The 16,055-nt window shown below is 40.0% G+C and overlaps 1 long non-coding RNA gene across 1 annotated transcript in view; it reads left to right on the forward strand.

The window, feature by feature from the left end:
• The first annotated feature begins 3,215 nt into the window (after positions 1–3,215).
• LOC106033739 (uncharacterized) overlaps positions 3,216–16,055 on the forward strand; it is a 151,192-nt gene continuing 138,352 nt past the window's right edge. Inside the window, exon 1 of the long non-coding RNA XR_010834266.1 lies at positions 3,216–3,301. This is a non-coding gene — a long non-coding RNA (uncharacterized lncRNA). The remainder of the gene's footprint in view (positions 3,302–16,055) is intronic.

Here is a 16,055-nt window from a genome sequence, read left to right on the forward strand (position 1 = left end):
GGTTTTTCACCTCTTTACGCGTAAGACACTGCAGGCTGGCAAACACAGCAGGAGTGTTAGGGCCAGGGATCCTCCTACCTGCATCCCTTGCGTGCGTGAGATTTTGTGGGTGAATGCTGAACACATTCAGATGTGGTATGATGCTGCTCCCAGCTATTTCATTTATTTAATGTTAACTGTATTTCCTTCTTTGGTCCAGGCTTTTCCAGTGTTAGACAGAAATGAATTTATACATGGAAAGGAAATAATGATTAGCCTGAAAATATCATTTCCATATCAAAACCCAGAAAGGCTTGATTACCACACTTGTGTGTTGTTACTCTTCCTGTTACTTGGTTATAGGGTCATACGAAAACTACATTCTGAAGAGAATGCAAGTTCTTTACCAGCTGCTGCTCCTATTCCTAAATCAGCAACTAAAATCTCACCTCCAGATTTCCTTTATGCTTTACGTTCCATAAGTAGAAAGGAAAAAAAATATTTTGTGCTCCCTACTCTGCCAAAAAAGTAGGCTCAAGATAATGGCCAACCTTGCCCAAAGCAGTCCTTACACGTCCTCTTGGATAAACATTTTCTAACCAGCTGCTAGAGAAATACAGTTTTAGAAAGGCTTTCGATGGAACTGAGAGCTTTCTTGCCTGATTGTCCTCAGAGTCTTATTTTGCTTCATTTCAGTGTTGTAGTAGTTGTTGCAGTGTTGTTGTAGTTGTGGCAGTGTTTAATTACCCTCATCCTCGCTAAGATGTTCTAAAATCTAAGTTGTTAATGTGTGCTGGACAGATCAATTTTACAAGCTTGACATAACCTTATGAAATGTTATTGGGCTACTGAAATAATTGGACTAATTTTTCAAAAGAAATAAAGTTCTGTAAAAGCTATGTAAAAACATTCTTTTAGGGAGTGAAATGACACTATGGGTTTTACACAGAAGGCATTGAAATGCTGCCATTATTATCAGCATAGATAACTATCCATAGATAGATAGAGCACCTGTGTTATGCTCCAAATATAAAAGTCAAGTCATTAATGACCCACATACATATTCTGGTGGAAGAGAGCAAGGGAATTCAGATGAACATGAGATGGCACATATTTCCTGCACAGCACTGTTTTTCTTTCCTAATAAAATACACAGAGGTAGTAACACGCATGAAGAAAAGATAATCAAGGAGAAGAAATAAAGTAAGAATATTAAAATTATATTCTAATACATTATTTTTTATATAATTTCATACACATTATTACATATGTACAGTATAGTGGCTGACCAGTAAAACTGTGTGAAGTATCCACTGAAAAAACTTAAAGTATTTAACCTTTGCTGGAGTTTTAAGTTTTCTTGGCGATGGAGGGAATCCTGTTCAAAATCTTGTGGTTATGAAAACTTAATTTGGACAGAGCAATTTGTCCATAGCAAAATACTCAGTATAAAACTTCAGTATACTCTCTTTTGTAAATTCAGTTAGTCTGCACCTTCCTTGGATCTCTGGGGATTTCATTTCAGCTTGCATTCCTTGGGTCAATGTGATTTGGGATGTTCAGTTGCTTGTAGGATTCTTTACTGATCATGTTGATTCTTCATGAAAGTCTCTCAGATGCTGTAGTTTTAAAGTTCATAAGGCAGTACTTTTCTCTGGCCATAGGAATGGGGAGATTAGTTTTCAATGTACTTTCAGAATGGATATTTGCAGCATTAGAACTCACTAACTGCATTGCATTTGAACTCCTGTGTTAGACAAGAATTGCTGTGTTGTAGGCTTTTATTTGTAGATTTGCATTGCAGATAATCTGTTTGCCAAGGACATTGATATGGTGGAAGATAACTCAGTATGTTCTACTGAGTAGCATTTTGCTATGGTAATTCTATGGTTGGTGGGGAATTTCTATCTTCCTTTTAGTGTCAGCAGCCAGGGATGTAGTAAAATGGAAAATCAAAGAAAAGCGTGCTTAATGTGAGCTGTGTTGGAGTAGATGTTTGCCCGTAGGAGCACAAATATTTCTTACTTTTCCAGTGTAGCCTGTTTTTATATTAAGAACACATTGTCTTCTTGCATCATTAGTTTTGCATCTATTTACAAATGTTAAAAATCTTTGTTTAAAAGAAAGTTTGTGACAGTGAATTTTAAATATCATGTAATTCTTTTCAATAAGCAACAATCTGAAAGCTCCTGAAGTAAGGCTCTGTAATAACTCCCTAATTACGATGGAGGGGTTGCCCTTCTGAGCACCCTCCAGCCTGCGTAGGACCAGATTCCAGAACCTGGCCAACTATTCCTTTGGGAAAGGCATGCAAAGTATTAGGTATGTAATTTCGTCAGTTTGGATTGCTAGCCTAGGGTTGTTTAAGAGCAGGTGCTAAGAATAGGTGCATCAGTTCAATGCTTTGTGATGAAGGTGATTTATGATGGGAGGTTTAAGGAGAAAAAGAAAATTATTGCAAGTCAGATGAACAAAAGGTGACTGTAATTAAGCATATATTAAGCATCAGCATTACAGACTCTTCAGCCTCTGACTTTTTGTTTGCTGTCCTTTCCTGATACTGTTCTGCTCTGGCTAGTTGTATTAAATTCATACAAAGGAGCATATTCTGTGTTCCTAGCTAGCTTTTTATAGTGATCAAGCTGGAATGACCTTTAAAAAGCCAGATAATATTTTATTTACCTTTTTTCTCCCATTTACAGCTAAATGTTAATGAAGGTAAGAGATTCAAATCCTTGCAAATAAAACATTTTAATTGACTTCAGTGTAACCATAACAGTAAATTGGCTACTTTATATGGAAAAGCTTTTCAGTATTGTTGAAACATACTTGTACAGTCCTTTCTTCTGTCCATAGACTCAGATATTAGTAGCAACCATTTCATTTGTTTCCAGTGACGGAGGGTTTGAGAATGTTTTGTGGATGGATTTCACCAGGACTGGTTGCTGTAATCTGGTGCTGCCCAAATGTTCCCCTGAGACACTTCCACTCAGGCAGTCGCTGATTAGTGTCCAACATGAACCTAATGGCAGTTACAGCGTCCAAGGCTTTCACTCGCTTTTCGAACTACCTGTTCATATATGGCAAACTTAAATCTTGTCTCTTGTCTAGAGATGTCAATAAGTTTGGCCTGGTATTTTAGCTAGTCTGAACTTAATTTCATCAGTGCTTTAAGGTCAAATTATCATTTTATTGCTGAATTCCTGGTCTGTGGAAGTAGTTGAAAACCCCTTTTTGACTTCCTAGGAAATGTCGTCCAAGCAGCTAGGGTGTCAAAGTTCCTGTTGCTCTGTGTGGGCTTGGGAAATCTCCTACAGCTGCGGTAAGCCATTTGGTTTGTATGTTAGGAGGATGGAGGGGGATGTGTGGAGGAGTTGAGTCTAATCTTGCCTACTAAACCAACCTGCTTGACTGCAGTGGTGCCAAGAAGCATTCTCTGCTCTGCAAGCTGTCTGCAGCCTTGACCGAGCTTGTTTAAAGTGCAGCGATCTGGGTGCTGGTGAGGCCTTGCATGTGTTACAGCATGGGGGCAGAGCTGCTGCCACAGCCAGAGCACCAGGCAGCCTTTCCAGGTGAACAATGAGACCCGCAGCTTAGCTTTTGCTCTTTGGGATCCTAAGGCTGTATCAGAGCTGGTGTGTTAGAAGGAACAAGCTGCTTGGAATGAACCTCTAGAGGTTTTTACATATGAATATTTCTCATTCTTTCTTCGTGTTCTGGTTTGGGGGGGTGATACTATATATGTTATTGCTGAGATCAACTTGGAATAATACAGTGCAGTCTCCCACTTAAAGCCTGCATGAATTGCTATCTCAGTATGCAACTACCTACACTTAGGTGTTCAGAGTAGCAACCTGCTGACCTCAAGAAAGGAAAGACCAAATAAATTTGTAACTCTGGACCAATTTGGAGCCATTTTAGTTTTGTTTTAACCAAAAGAAAAGCATCTGCTGGTAAAAGCAGAATCAAGTCCTTAGGTTGCTGTATAATATGAAATGAAGTATACTTTTGGGAGCTCAATAAGAGCTGATGTGCATCAGGGCTGCTGTCAGGACCATATGCTTCTTATCAAACAAACAAAAAAAAATACATAAAAGTTGGCTGAGTCTCTACTTTTGCATTAAACACGTTATCTTGTCTACCACTAGAAACAAGTTTGCTTTTTGTAAAAAATATCAGATATAGGATTTGGGCAGTGGCTGAAACTGATTGAATAGCAAGTAATATGTTTAGTGAATAAAATTCATCGTGTCCTTTTTTCTCAGAAGTTTTGAAAAAGTGTCCATTCAGACTTATTTCCTCTTACCTTAAAATGCCAAAACAGCAAAAACTACAGGAGAGGAAAATAATAGTTGAGCATGTTCAGATGTGGCTTAAAGAAATGAAGTATTTTGCCTAGAAAAAGTATATTTTTTAACTGAGTAATGTTTATTCCACATTGGGGTGATTAATTCAAAACATGAGAAACAATTTTTATCCAACATTTATAGCTTCACATGGCATCTCCATGGTATAATCCCCTCCTCTGCCAGTCGAGAAGTCCCTCTGTTCCTGCAGCTCAGGGAACATGTGATGAGAGTCCTACCCCTCCCAGCATTCCTCTGCAAATAAATCACCTGCCTTCTCTGCAGTATGTTTCACGGCTTAGTGCAGAATGAGTCCTTCCCTTCTATTGTTCAAGTTACTCTCTAACACAGCATCTAGAAAGATGGAAACGTGAAATTTAGAGTAAACACAATGTTTAAAATAACAGGATTCAGGAATGAGGCTGGAGCAGAGCCTGCCACTTCGTGCATTAGAAACTGTTATCAAGTAGATTGTATGTGTACACATGTGCACATGTATCTTTACATACTCTGGTCCAAGACTAAAAGAGTTGTCTGGTGAGACAACTCTTAGATGCAAACTTCCCAGCAGAAGGATGTTCTGGTCGAAAACGTGACAGTGATAAATAAGTAAGCGGATAATTTTTTTCTAAAATTGCATGGAATAATGTAGTTAACCAAGGAAAACTATTTTGTCCTAACTTATTTTGAGCTAAAGGTATAGGTAATTTATTCATAAATTATTGCTGTCCTGATGTAACTCATAGCAATCTCCTCTGGTAACTATGATTTACAACTTATTACTGTACAGGAATGGACATAAAGAGGTAGGATCCTATGTTGTCTCTCTGTCAGACAGTCCAAGGAGGCTTGGGGGCAGCAAAATCCAGCCTGGTGTTTCACACTGCTTACACAGCTCCAGGTAATACAAGAATTTTCCAGTCCCTTGGAAGAATTTACTTTGCTGCCAGCCTTTAAGACTTTTGCGTGTACTGGATGCAACTTTATCAGCTGAATCTGTGTTCAATCATATATACTCTTTCTGTGGAGAGTGCTCTACTTGCTATGTTGAGGTGACTGCTGGGAATGCCATGGAAGCTTAGCTATACATGTGCTTTCCTGTTTGCTCTTCAGAATTAATGTCGCAAAAATAACACAGCATATGGTGGGTGGTAGAAGTTGGTTGGTTGGTTAGTTAGGAAGTTTTTTGGAGGACACGAGCTGGATATTCTAATTTCAGCATTTGTACAGAGCTGCTCTGACCAGAATGAGGGGTTCCTTATGTAGAAGCCACATCTTTTTAAACTTATTTTCCAGGCAACATGATCATTCTTCAAGGATGAAAATAAGTCAGTTCTTCATTCAGGGGCTGAATTTTATTATTGTTGATAAGTTATTGGATCATTTTGAGGTTGATAATTAGATATTTGTATTAAAATAAAGAATGATCTATGAGTTTATTTTATTTAAAGGTCAGATCCAACCTATTAATTTAAATTCAGCTACAAGCTGATTGTTTAAGGAACTTCATTTTTACAGTCTTCAGAACTGTAATGTACCCAGCTATGCTTCTCAGAGATAGATTTCCAAAATCTTTACTGACTTGTATATCTTTGATTTAGAAATCTAGCAACTTACTTGGTTTAGGAGTTGATTTACCAAAATGATCCTAAACCTTATTATCCTTTTTTTTTTCCTATCCATTATTATGCAGCACTGCCTTCCAGTGGAAGGACTTATCCATATTTTCTTTAAAGAATGCTGAATCAGAATACTGAATCCTCTGGTTGTTACACCCTTTTCTCGTTTGACTTGCCTAATTAACTTGCAACCTCTTCAGGGCAGAGACCAGCTCTGATTTATGCCTTTTCATAAAATAAATATCCTATGCACCTACCTGCTAGGTGTTATCCAACTAAGAAGCATATAATCTTCAATAGCTTTTAGCAACAACGCCTAAAATGTTTCTATGTGAGCTCAACTTACCCCGTTGCATTCAGAGGAACTTTGTGCATATTTAGAGCTGGTATTGATTTGTGTGTACTGGGCTGAAGTCTGCAAAGGTGTCTGGGGAGTTTAGTCCCCTGAGCAGGTCACCATCCGACCACCTGGCACTCAGAAGCTCTGGTAACAATCTCATTCAACTGAACCTTGGCAGCATTTCAGAAGAAGGTTCTCTGTACAATGTTTTCATCCTCATGTAAAATCCTATCAAAATATTTTAACTGCAAATCTCTTTGTAGAAAAAAAAAAAAACTTTTGAAATTAATAAAAAATTGAAACTGCAGGGATTTACAAACTTGGCTAGGCTTGTTTGCTGCATGTGACTGAACTGTGGTTAATCCACTCAAAACCATTCTAGTCTCCAGAGACTCACGTTGCCTGTATATTGTGAGCAGCAACCAGAACAGTACAGAATTCACTAACATCTTGTAAGAAAATCACTTTACAAGTTTGGGAAATTTGTTTTGTAGAAAATAGCATTAATGATCCCGTGAGTGATGTGTTTGGTGAAAGCTTTGAGGTCTCTGTGGACCCTTTGAACGTGGCAGTAAGCTGAAATATCACTGACCACAATTCAGAAAAGCTTTGAGGATTCTAAGTTTTCTGCGTACTGCATGCAGCTATTAGAAAATAAAATTTGGCAAAAGATTGGATTTCTCAGGATTGTTCTGCAAATCAAACCAAAATCAGATTGAATCCTTAGAACAAAGGCAGATATATTTTGCATTTGAATATAAAACCTATCAAGTGGGTGGTGGGGAGAGAATGGGTAAATAAATACAAAACCTCTTAAGGGTTTCTTTCTGGGTTGGTTTCAAGAATGTCCCACAAAACAGGTTTTCATGGTTGTATGGGGCAATGTGATGCCATTCAACTTTCTTCCCTTTCTTTAGAATTTCTGAAGTAACTGTTGAAAACAGCTTCTGGGCTTTTACTAAAATAGTTTCCAGAGATGAGGAAAATGAGAGAATGCATATACAATCTTAGACAAACGATCTGCTCATATATTGAAGCCTGGATTGTAAAATGACTGCTGTGCCTTCCAATGAATGAATATTCAGTGCTTCCCTGCTGGGTTGGCTTTTCCTATTTGAACCAGCTACTGTTCTGCACTGTGATTCACTTGTTACCAAATTAAACTCTTTACACACATGGGAGATCCAACTTTATAAAGTCACATTTTTGAAGTGCTTTCTGGTCGGCCACTGTGCCTGTCACAATCTTCATAACGCACTGAATTAAGTTTAAAATATCATCCATGTGTGTTGTTTTCTCTTGGCTGTTCAGCAGCCCTTCTGTACATCACGCATTTTTCTGTTGACACTACGTATCGCTTAGCAACCCAGTGAAAGGCCCTATATGCATTGATTGCACACAATTGTCTTTATGGGGTGGAAGTGTTAAGTGAATAAACCCCCACGGGTGACCAGACGGTCATTCCTCTCATGTTGATAATCTGTTTACATCAAAATATTGTTTACTCAGCTCTCTGATCTTCAGGAATTTACATGAAGCTGAAAGAATACAGTTAACTCCCCACACCGACACACAAGTATGAGCTGTATTTGCGTTCTCAAAGATGGATAGATTAAGAAGAGGAGGATTGTTTTGTTTTTAACTTAGCTCTCCCAAATAAAGCATTAAAATGCATTTGACAGTTAACCACAGATGATAATGCAATCTTTATGCTGTGATTCTCATCATAATGGAGAAGTTACAAGGCTGTCACTACACCATAAAGAAAGAATCTTTCCTGCAGTCTTAGTGCTCTTTTCTGCTTTCCTCTTTGTAAGCAGAGTTACCAAATTACCTTCTGAGAAGTTTGATGGTTTATGCTTATTTTTGTGTACAGAGTGAATAGCTGAGCTTTTACTGCCCATTTTTCCTGACCATAAAGTAGTCCAGATAGACAAATTATTTTAAATTCTTCATTTTTTAGTTTAGTTTTGCTTATTATATTTTTGGTAATTACTGCTTAGGGAAAAAAAAAAAAAAGAGAGAGAAGAAAGATATTTTCTTTGGTTTTTGTTTTTTGAAAAGTAACTTTTTACACAAACAGAATTTTTGTGAGGGCTTTGGAAAGTCAGTAGAAGAGTTCAATAGCTTATATTGCCAAGAAAAAAAGAGAAAAAGAGAAGCAATTTTGAATATTTTTTGCCTATTTGGACAATTCTGAAAGATTTGGATGGAAAATCCTTCTCTTTGAAAAGAATCCAAAAGCACATACCCTGAAGGAGGTGAAGTAGCAGGAAAATTGCAATCTGTTACTGTGAATTTTTCCATTTTTTTTATTATTATTTGTAAAGGTCATATTGTAGCATCTGTCTCAATAAGTTAAATAAGTTTAGTTGTATTCAGGGAGCCAGTTATATTTGCATTTTCTGTCTTTTGTTTTCTAAGTAGTAAAATATTGCAGTCTAAATCTTTACATACTTCTTTCACGTAATATTTTAAAAGATTGCTTACCGGAGTAGCCTGGTAAGAACTTTAACAGGACTTTGGAAATCATTGACATACCATGGAGTAGCTATACTGGCAGCACAGCTTAAGTATTTTGAGCTTGTGAAATGGGAGCTGGGCCACACGCATGTACGTGTCTTATTACAATGTGTGTTTTCTGAAGTCAATTTAAATCAATCTTTGCAAAGTCTGAAGAATAAATGATCTGGATTTCTCATTATGTTCCCCATCTTGCTCCCATTGAAGTCTGTGCATCCAATCCTAGTCTACTGAAGAGAATAGTCCTATTGAATCAAATTGATCCTTGGTGAAGTCAATGGAGTTATGCCAGTGATTAATTTGGCTCATTAACTTCAATGAAATTTCTCAAGTGAGTAGGGCAGTTAGAATTTGACTTGATGATGAAATTCTTGTTGCCTTCCCTGAGAGTAAGGCTGAACCTGACAATGTGATCACTAACAGTGACTAAACAAAACGAGCAAGGATTTAGCCAAACTTACAGGTGTGTGACGACCTGGGAATATGTATAGCCTGGGTCGGTGGGCAGAGGAGGTGGCTACAGGCTGCTTCCCTCTTAATGGCTCTCAGATAAAGCTAGTTTTTATATGCTGCAAGATAAAGTTGATAAATCAGTTTTTAGCGGAATCATCTAAAAACTCTGTCTTTCTGAGCATTAACTATGAAGCTGATAGCTGTAGCCTAGTTCTACAACTAAATGAATGGCCGCTTCTATAAACATTTCACTGTTACAAGTTGGATTTTTCACAGCATTAACTTTAACAACATGGGTGTTTGCTGTGGAATAAAACTTTAAATTGATGTTTTGCTATTTTGCTAGTTAAAATGGGAGAAAATAAAATGAAACTAGAAGTATAATGGATTCTGTGGTAAAATTGTCATGTGATACATAGGGGCATATTGAGAATTAATTGGGAAAGCCAGAAGAAAATAACCAGTATGGTTTCTTAGGATATCTTTTCCATGTTGTTGGCATGTTGTGTTTTGTGTATTTATTGTTTTATTCATTCCGTAGTAGAAACAGGTACTCTTAAGTATCGTGTATGGGTTTCAAATATGTTTTCTTCTAAAATCTAATTTACACAAAATACCGAATTCACATCTCAAAAACTGTTGATCTCATGGGAATGAACTTGAAAATGCTAGGAACACCCTTGAAAACCTTTTTTTTCTTTGTCTTTTAAAAGCTAATTTGTATTTCTTTTTAATTGAAAAGAAGCCAGATTTAGTTCCTTGTTTTCACGTATTTAAAAGTTTGATAGCTCAAGCCAAACATTTCTAAGGCTTTCTTTGTAAAAAATTAATTAGTAAATGGCACTTTTCCTTCCCTTAAGATGCAGTTTTCAATATACTATAGGTGATGATGTTTGCCACATTTCTTTGTATTCTGTTGCCATTTAAAAAAAAAAAATCATTAAATATGAAAGGAGGTGGGGGCAGGTTGACAAAATTTAAGGACTCTGAACGGTGTGTAGTGAAGGTATGCATTAAGGAGCTGTAGTGAAGTTGCTGAACCTTTGTTTGGATTGTGCTGCCTTCTGCTTTATTGTAAACCTGCTCTAAACCTCTAATATCTTTGTTTGCCTCCGTATTTTTTCCATTCTGACAAAATTCTTGGCCTTCTAGATCTAATGATGTTGACATATTAAAATGGTAGGGAGAAGAGTGTGAACTGAGCCCCTCCTCTTAGCTAAATGTTATCTGCTTAGACTAATATTGCAATTGCCACCCACTGACATAATTTGTTTCACAGTCACAGCCTGGCAGCATGAATCAAATGTTGACATTCTAATTTCATGCACACATGGGTGTTTGGCTGAGCAGGCCTCAGCCTCTGAGCCATTCACGCCATACCTGTGTAAATCAGGGAGACAAGGCCTTTTCACAGCAGCCCAAGGGGAAGTTGCTACCTTCTCGCAAAGTGCAGGGGCTGGTGAAAGCTGTACAGCCCTTTTTTTCCCCAGGAGCTGATAACTTCTGCAAGTAACGGTACTGGCAGGCTTGACAGGGATGTTTACAGAAGAGTTGTGCTTAACATAAAATAAAACTAGTCAGTGTCTGTAATAGATTTTTTTCTCATAATTCCTGTGTGGAATAGATGGTTTCATTCTCAAAACTGTTTAAATGTTTTTAACTGTTTCTATACAATTGGCTTAAATGCAAAAGCTGTTATGGCTTTGTTCCTGGAGACCAAAGCATGTTAATGATTGTTTTTGAAGATGTTTCACTCAAGTGCTTCAGTTCTGACTCCAAGCAGCCACCACCTGGGCTAAAAACTCCAAGCAGCCACCACCTGGGCTAAAATAGCATTCAGCCTCACTGTGCACCTAATCCCTGAGCACTCTGGGCAGAGAGAAACTGCAGCCCGCATCTGACACCCACCTGCCAGAAACCAGCAGAGGTCATAAGGCTTAACTGCTCTTCTGCTTTGTCCTTCTGCTCTCATGAGCACTGTCCCTGGCAGCAGTGCAAGGCTTGTTCTGGAGAAGAAGGGAGGATGTGACCTGGCTGGTGTTCAGTCGCCTTTGCTCTGGGAAGGGAGAAAGGTACGGCTGGCACTGAGAGCTCAAGGTGAGCTGGGCAGGGGGCAGAGGCAGCTGCAGGATGTGGCAGGGACCGCTGCCTCCTGTGGCCTCTTGGTCTGTCGCAGCAGAAAGCCTGGCTTTCCAGGGTTCTCGCCAAAGTGGGCTGCCTCAGTTGGAGACTTCCCTAGCTGCCTGCTGTGCCAAGGAATGGCTGGCTTTCCCTGCAGCTCAGTCCGGAGAGACTTGCTTCCCGCTTTGGAAAGTATCAGGTACAATTCTGAGCCTTTCTTGGGATAATCATGGCAAAGTCAGCCTCAGAAATGTAGCTTTTCACTACAAATATAGTTAAAATCTTGGAAGCATCAAAACCATGGATTTTTCTGTCTCTGTTTTGTAGTTTTCTTCCATTTCCATGAAAAGAACAGTTTTTTGTGGTGAAGGAGGAGATTTATTTTGCTTTAGAGAATGTCTTTTGTTTTTCCTGAAAGGCACCCAAAAGTCATGGCAAAGCCAAAAGAATGGCTTTGAATAGTTATTCACAGATCTAGAGGCACTCCACAATGCTGCATCTCAGAAACGTTCCCAGAGCTTCGTGGTGGAGTCACCGAGAATGATGCCAAAGCAGTTGCAGTGGGGCTTGGTGGCACCTAATTACTGGACAGAGCAAACTGTCAAATAGCAAGAACACCTGTTTGCTGCTTTCCCACTTCTGTGTCTGTTTGGAAGCTCTGAAAGGTGTGGGTTGTTACTGAGTCCTGATGAGAATAACAGGTAGGCTGAGCCACGTGCCACTCCTCAGTTTCAGTTCAGAGCGGTCCACGACAGTCTGTGGCTGGGGTCCAGTGCTTCAGCTTCAGCATCCCTGGATCAGTGAAGGGTGCTTAGCTGTGGACCAGACAGGAGTGCCATGAACTGGGCTGTGTAAGGATAGCAACGTGTGTTTACAGGTCTCCTATCCTCTGGAAAGCTTCCAGACATTTTTCTTCAGCCTGTATATGTACAGCCTGCTGAAATGCTGTCCACACTGGCCTGGAAGGCGGGATCTAGCTGGCATATACAGTACTGCAGAAGTGGAAAGGGAACAGATTTTAATCAAGACGCTTGGCCAAGTCCTCGTGTCTGAGATGTGCCAGATCTTTAAAGCTCATTCAGAGTAAAAAGGAACTTGTTTTTTAGTCCAAAAATAATGACAGTCAGTAAATTGTGCAGAAGTGAATTTTTCTCCCTCAGAAGGATGGAGCGCTGAGTAAAGCCTACTGGTATCAGATGTGCTGCGTCAGGGACGTGCACAGATTTCAAACGAAGCTTAGTGTGCAGGGCCGTTCTGAGCACAGCTCCCGCTCAGCCAGCGGCCTTGCCAGAAGCCCTGGCTTTGCTTTCTCCATTGTTGTAGCTGTTCACAGGAGTGTTTTCCTTAGAATGATGAATGTTGTTTGCATGCCCAGAGCTCCTGTTTTGGTCCAGCCTCAGCTGGGGATTTTTCCCTTCCATCACTGGAAATTCAGTACAAGGCACCAAATACAGACCTTTTTTGGGGGGGAGGAGCAGCTTCCCCAAGTCACATTCCTATGGATCACATGGCTCAGTCTGAGATTTATCGATAACTGCATGATCTTAGTTGTGCTTGTTGGCAAAAAAGTCTTTGTATATAAAAAAAAAAAAGACTAAATATCCAAGACAAAATGTTATTTCTTTCTTAACATGCTTGCCAACCTATCCCCTTTCACTACAATGTAATCAGCATGCAGGGCATCTGAGAGTTTGTTTTTAAGTTTAGACAGTGATGCAGTTTCTGCACAGCTGGGGTTACCTGAACTGGGCTCAATTCCACGTTTTGTGTCACTGGGAAGTTAACAAGTCAGGAAGTAATATATGGGGTATTATCCAGCTTCTGCAGCACTTAAAGCACTGAGCAGAGCCTGTTCTGAATGAGCTTCAACAGTATGGCAATATTTAGTATCAGCAATTAGAAAAAAATCAGCATTTGACAGGAAGAGGGAACCAACTGGATGTGGCTGGTGCAGTGGGTCAGGCTGATGAATTATGATATTCTTTGACAGCTCACAGTCATTGTATTTCAGACTCTGGTCATACTGGAATGTTTTTGTGGCAACCTACAACTTCCCAACCTCCCCATAGTCGTGCATTTAGCATGGATGGAAAAATCAGGTTTATATTTATTGATACCTGTGTGTCAGCATTTATATTTCTCCCAAGAGGCTTTAATGGTTTGGTTTTTTTTGGACTCCCTGTGGGCTCTGAATCAGCCCTGTGGCTTCCCCCCAGGGCTTTCTTGTCCCAGATAAAGAAACAACCTATGGAAGGGACCCATTCCTCTTCCCCACGTCCCGGCACAGCCACAGGCAAGACTCCTGGAGTTCAGGTCTGCTGCTGGCAGGCTGCAATCCTGCCTAACCTTGCTTAGCTGGCCTTAGCGTCGCAGGAGATTTTGACAACATTTTACGACGTAAAAACTAATCAGGATTTATTTTGGTTTCTTTTTGTTTTCTTTCTCACTGTTTTGTTTCTTTGGTTGGTTTTGGCCATATGGTTAGGCCAGAAGAAGGCTGGAAGAGAGGAAGTTTTGGTTTGGATATTTTTGAATAATAAGAACCTGGCAGAGGAGCTGTGTGAGCATCTGACAGAGAAGAAGCCTTATCAGCTGGCAACGTGCTGGCTAGTTCCTGGTGCAGGCTGGTGTCTTACCAAACTACAACCAGAATCATGAAGAAGGAGGTTTAGCTACTGAACTTAAAAAGGAAAATTCTTTCAGAAAACCAAGCTGCAACCATTTCTGCATGTTTAAGTCAGGCAAACAGGGACTGAAGGGTTCAAATGCTATGCTGTGTAGTCGCGCTGCTGGGTGGGCACAAGCAGGCAGCTCCCCAGGCACTGCTGGGGTGAAGAAGCGTGCAGGGGTTGCAGTGCTGTGGGGCACATCATGTGCCTGAGTGTATGCCCTGGGAGCAGGGCTAGGGCCAGTGAAACCTGAGAGCTGATGGAAGCATCAGAAATCCCTTCAAAGATTTTTTTAATTTTTTTTTATTCCATTGGTCAAACATACGGTGTCTGGATTAGAGAATATTGTCAGTGGGCCAACCTCCTGAATCAGTTAGGACTTGAAGGACTTGGTAACTCATTTGGAGGGACTTACTGGTAAATTCTGTCTCGTTATTTCCATTGCAGTGTCAGTAGGTAGTGCGAGAGAGGCAGAAATGGTCTCTGTGAAACAGAGGAGGAGAAAAGCAGCAGGAAGCACTGAAAAGGAGCATTGAGAAAATAGTTAAAATACACACCTGAGAATAAAAAGATATGTCTATGCTATTTGTTCATCTTTCACAAAAGCCTATGTCACTGGGAGCTGCCTAAATGATACTGTTTTGCCTCAGTTTCTTTAGAATTCAGATAAGGTTATAATCACCTCCCTCAGCGGATTGCTGGGTGTCAAAGTGCTGCTGTCTGGAAAGGCTGTGCCACGACTGAAGTGAAAAATCAGTGCTATCCCTAAGGAAGGCTCTATGCAACTGTGGGCCTCCTATGTTTGTTAACCAAACCAGACCTTGTTTGCAGGAACATTGCACATGTTTACGAAGTGGTAAGCTGCTAAGGACAAGTTTACAGTGATGGAAAGTGATAAAAGCCCTTGGCAGGCTTGTTGGCTTGCCAGCATCAACACTGCTGTACCGTTTCTGGACTTCAGCTGAGTCATGTGCAGCCAGCCTGCATGTGTCTCGACTCATCCCCCAGAACCGCTGGCTCAGGCTCGGCGCTGTCAGGATCCTCTCCAGTGGCTATAGCCCAAATCCAGCAAGCTGACCATTTTCTAATGCTGATACATCTCTTAGAAAAAGGGACACACAGCATGACAAAGATACAGACAGAGATGTTATGAACATGAAGATGTCAGAAGGTTTGAAACAGTAATGTCTGGTATCAGGATGATGGGTGTGTTGTTTACAGTAGAGAAGGAGCAGGTGTGTGACAGAGGGGCATATTGGGCACTGTCCTGTGTGACAGCACGGTCGCACATTCTTTTAAGCACGGCCACCTTGAGCATCTGCTGGTTTATGAAAGGGGTTGTGTGTCCCAGATACCTGGGGGTGAACTCGCTACACCCTTTCTAATCCTTTATTCTTAAGTACGTAGGACTGCTGAAGACCTACCTGTGCATTAAGATAGGCTAAGTCATCAGTTCCTTTCCAAGTGGTGTGGAAGACAGAAAAAAAAAAAAAATCAGACAGAAATGCAATGCTTGTGTAGTTAGAGTATGCATGCAAATGTTTCTGGGAGTTGTTTCCCGAGGTTTGAGCAAATTTGCACACCTTTGATAGTGGCAATATATGTCCTTAAAGAACCAGGTTACTGTGACCCTCTGATCATGTCTTTCTCAACTTGACCTTTATTCTTCTTGTAAGGATAACTTGTAGCAGTCTCAAAAGCTTTTAAGAACTGTAGTGTGGCATCTTTTCCCCCTCCCTGCTCCCGCCAAATAAATCTGTATGTTTAAAGATAAAAAATCTTAAGGCAAAAAAATCCCTTTGTACCCTTTCTTTTATGTAGTTGCTTGTCTGGAGAATATATTTAATTTTTGTGTGCTTTCAATGTAGTACCTTTAAATTTAAGATGATGAACAAAAATTTGAAGCCATGGGTTAAAAAAACACACTAGTTCTGTATTCTATCCATTTGTCTTCCCTTTGTCCTTAATCTTGATTTGCCCTGTAGGTTAGTCTTATCATAAAGAC

Source organism: Anser cygnoides, chromosome 11 (genome assembly GCF_040182565.1).
Source record: "Anser cygnoides isolate HZ-2024a breed goose chromosome 11, Taihu_goose_T2T_genome, whole genome shotgun sequence".
Classification (NCBI taxonomy): Eukaryota; Metazoa; Chordata; class Aves; order Anseriformes; family Anatidae; genus Anser; species Anser cygnoides.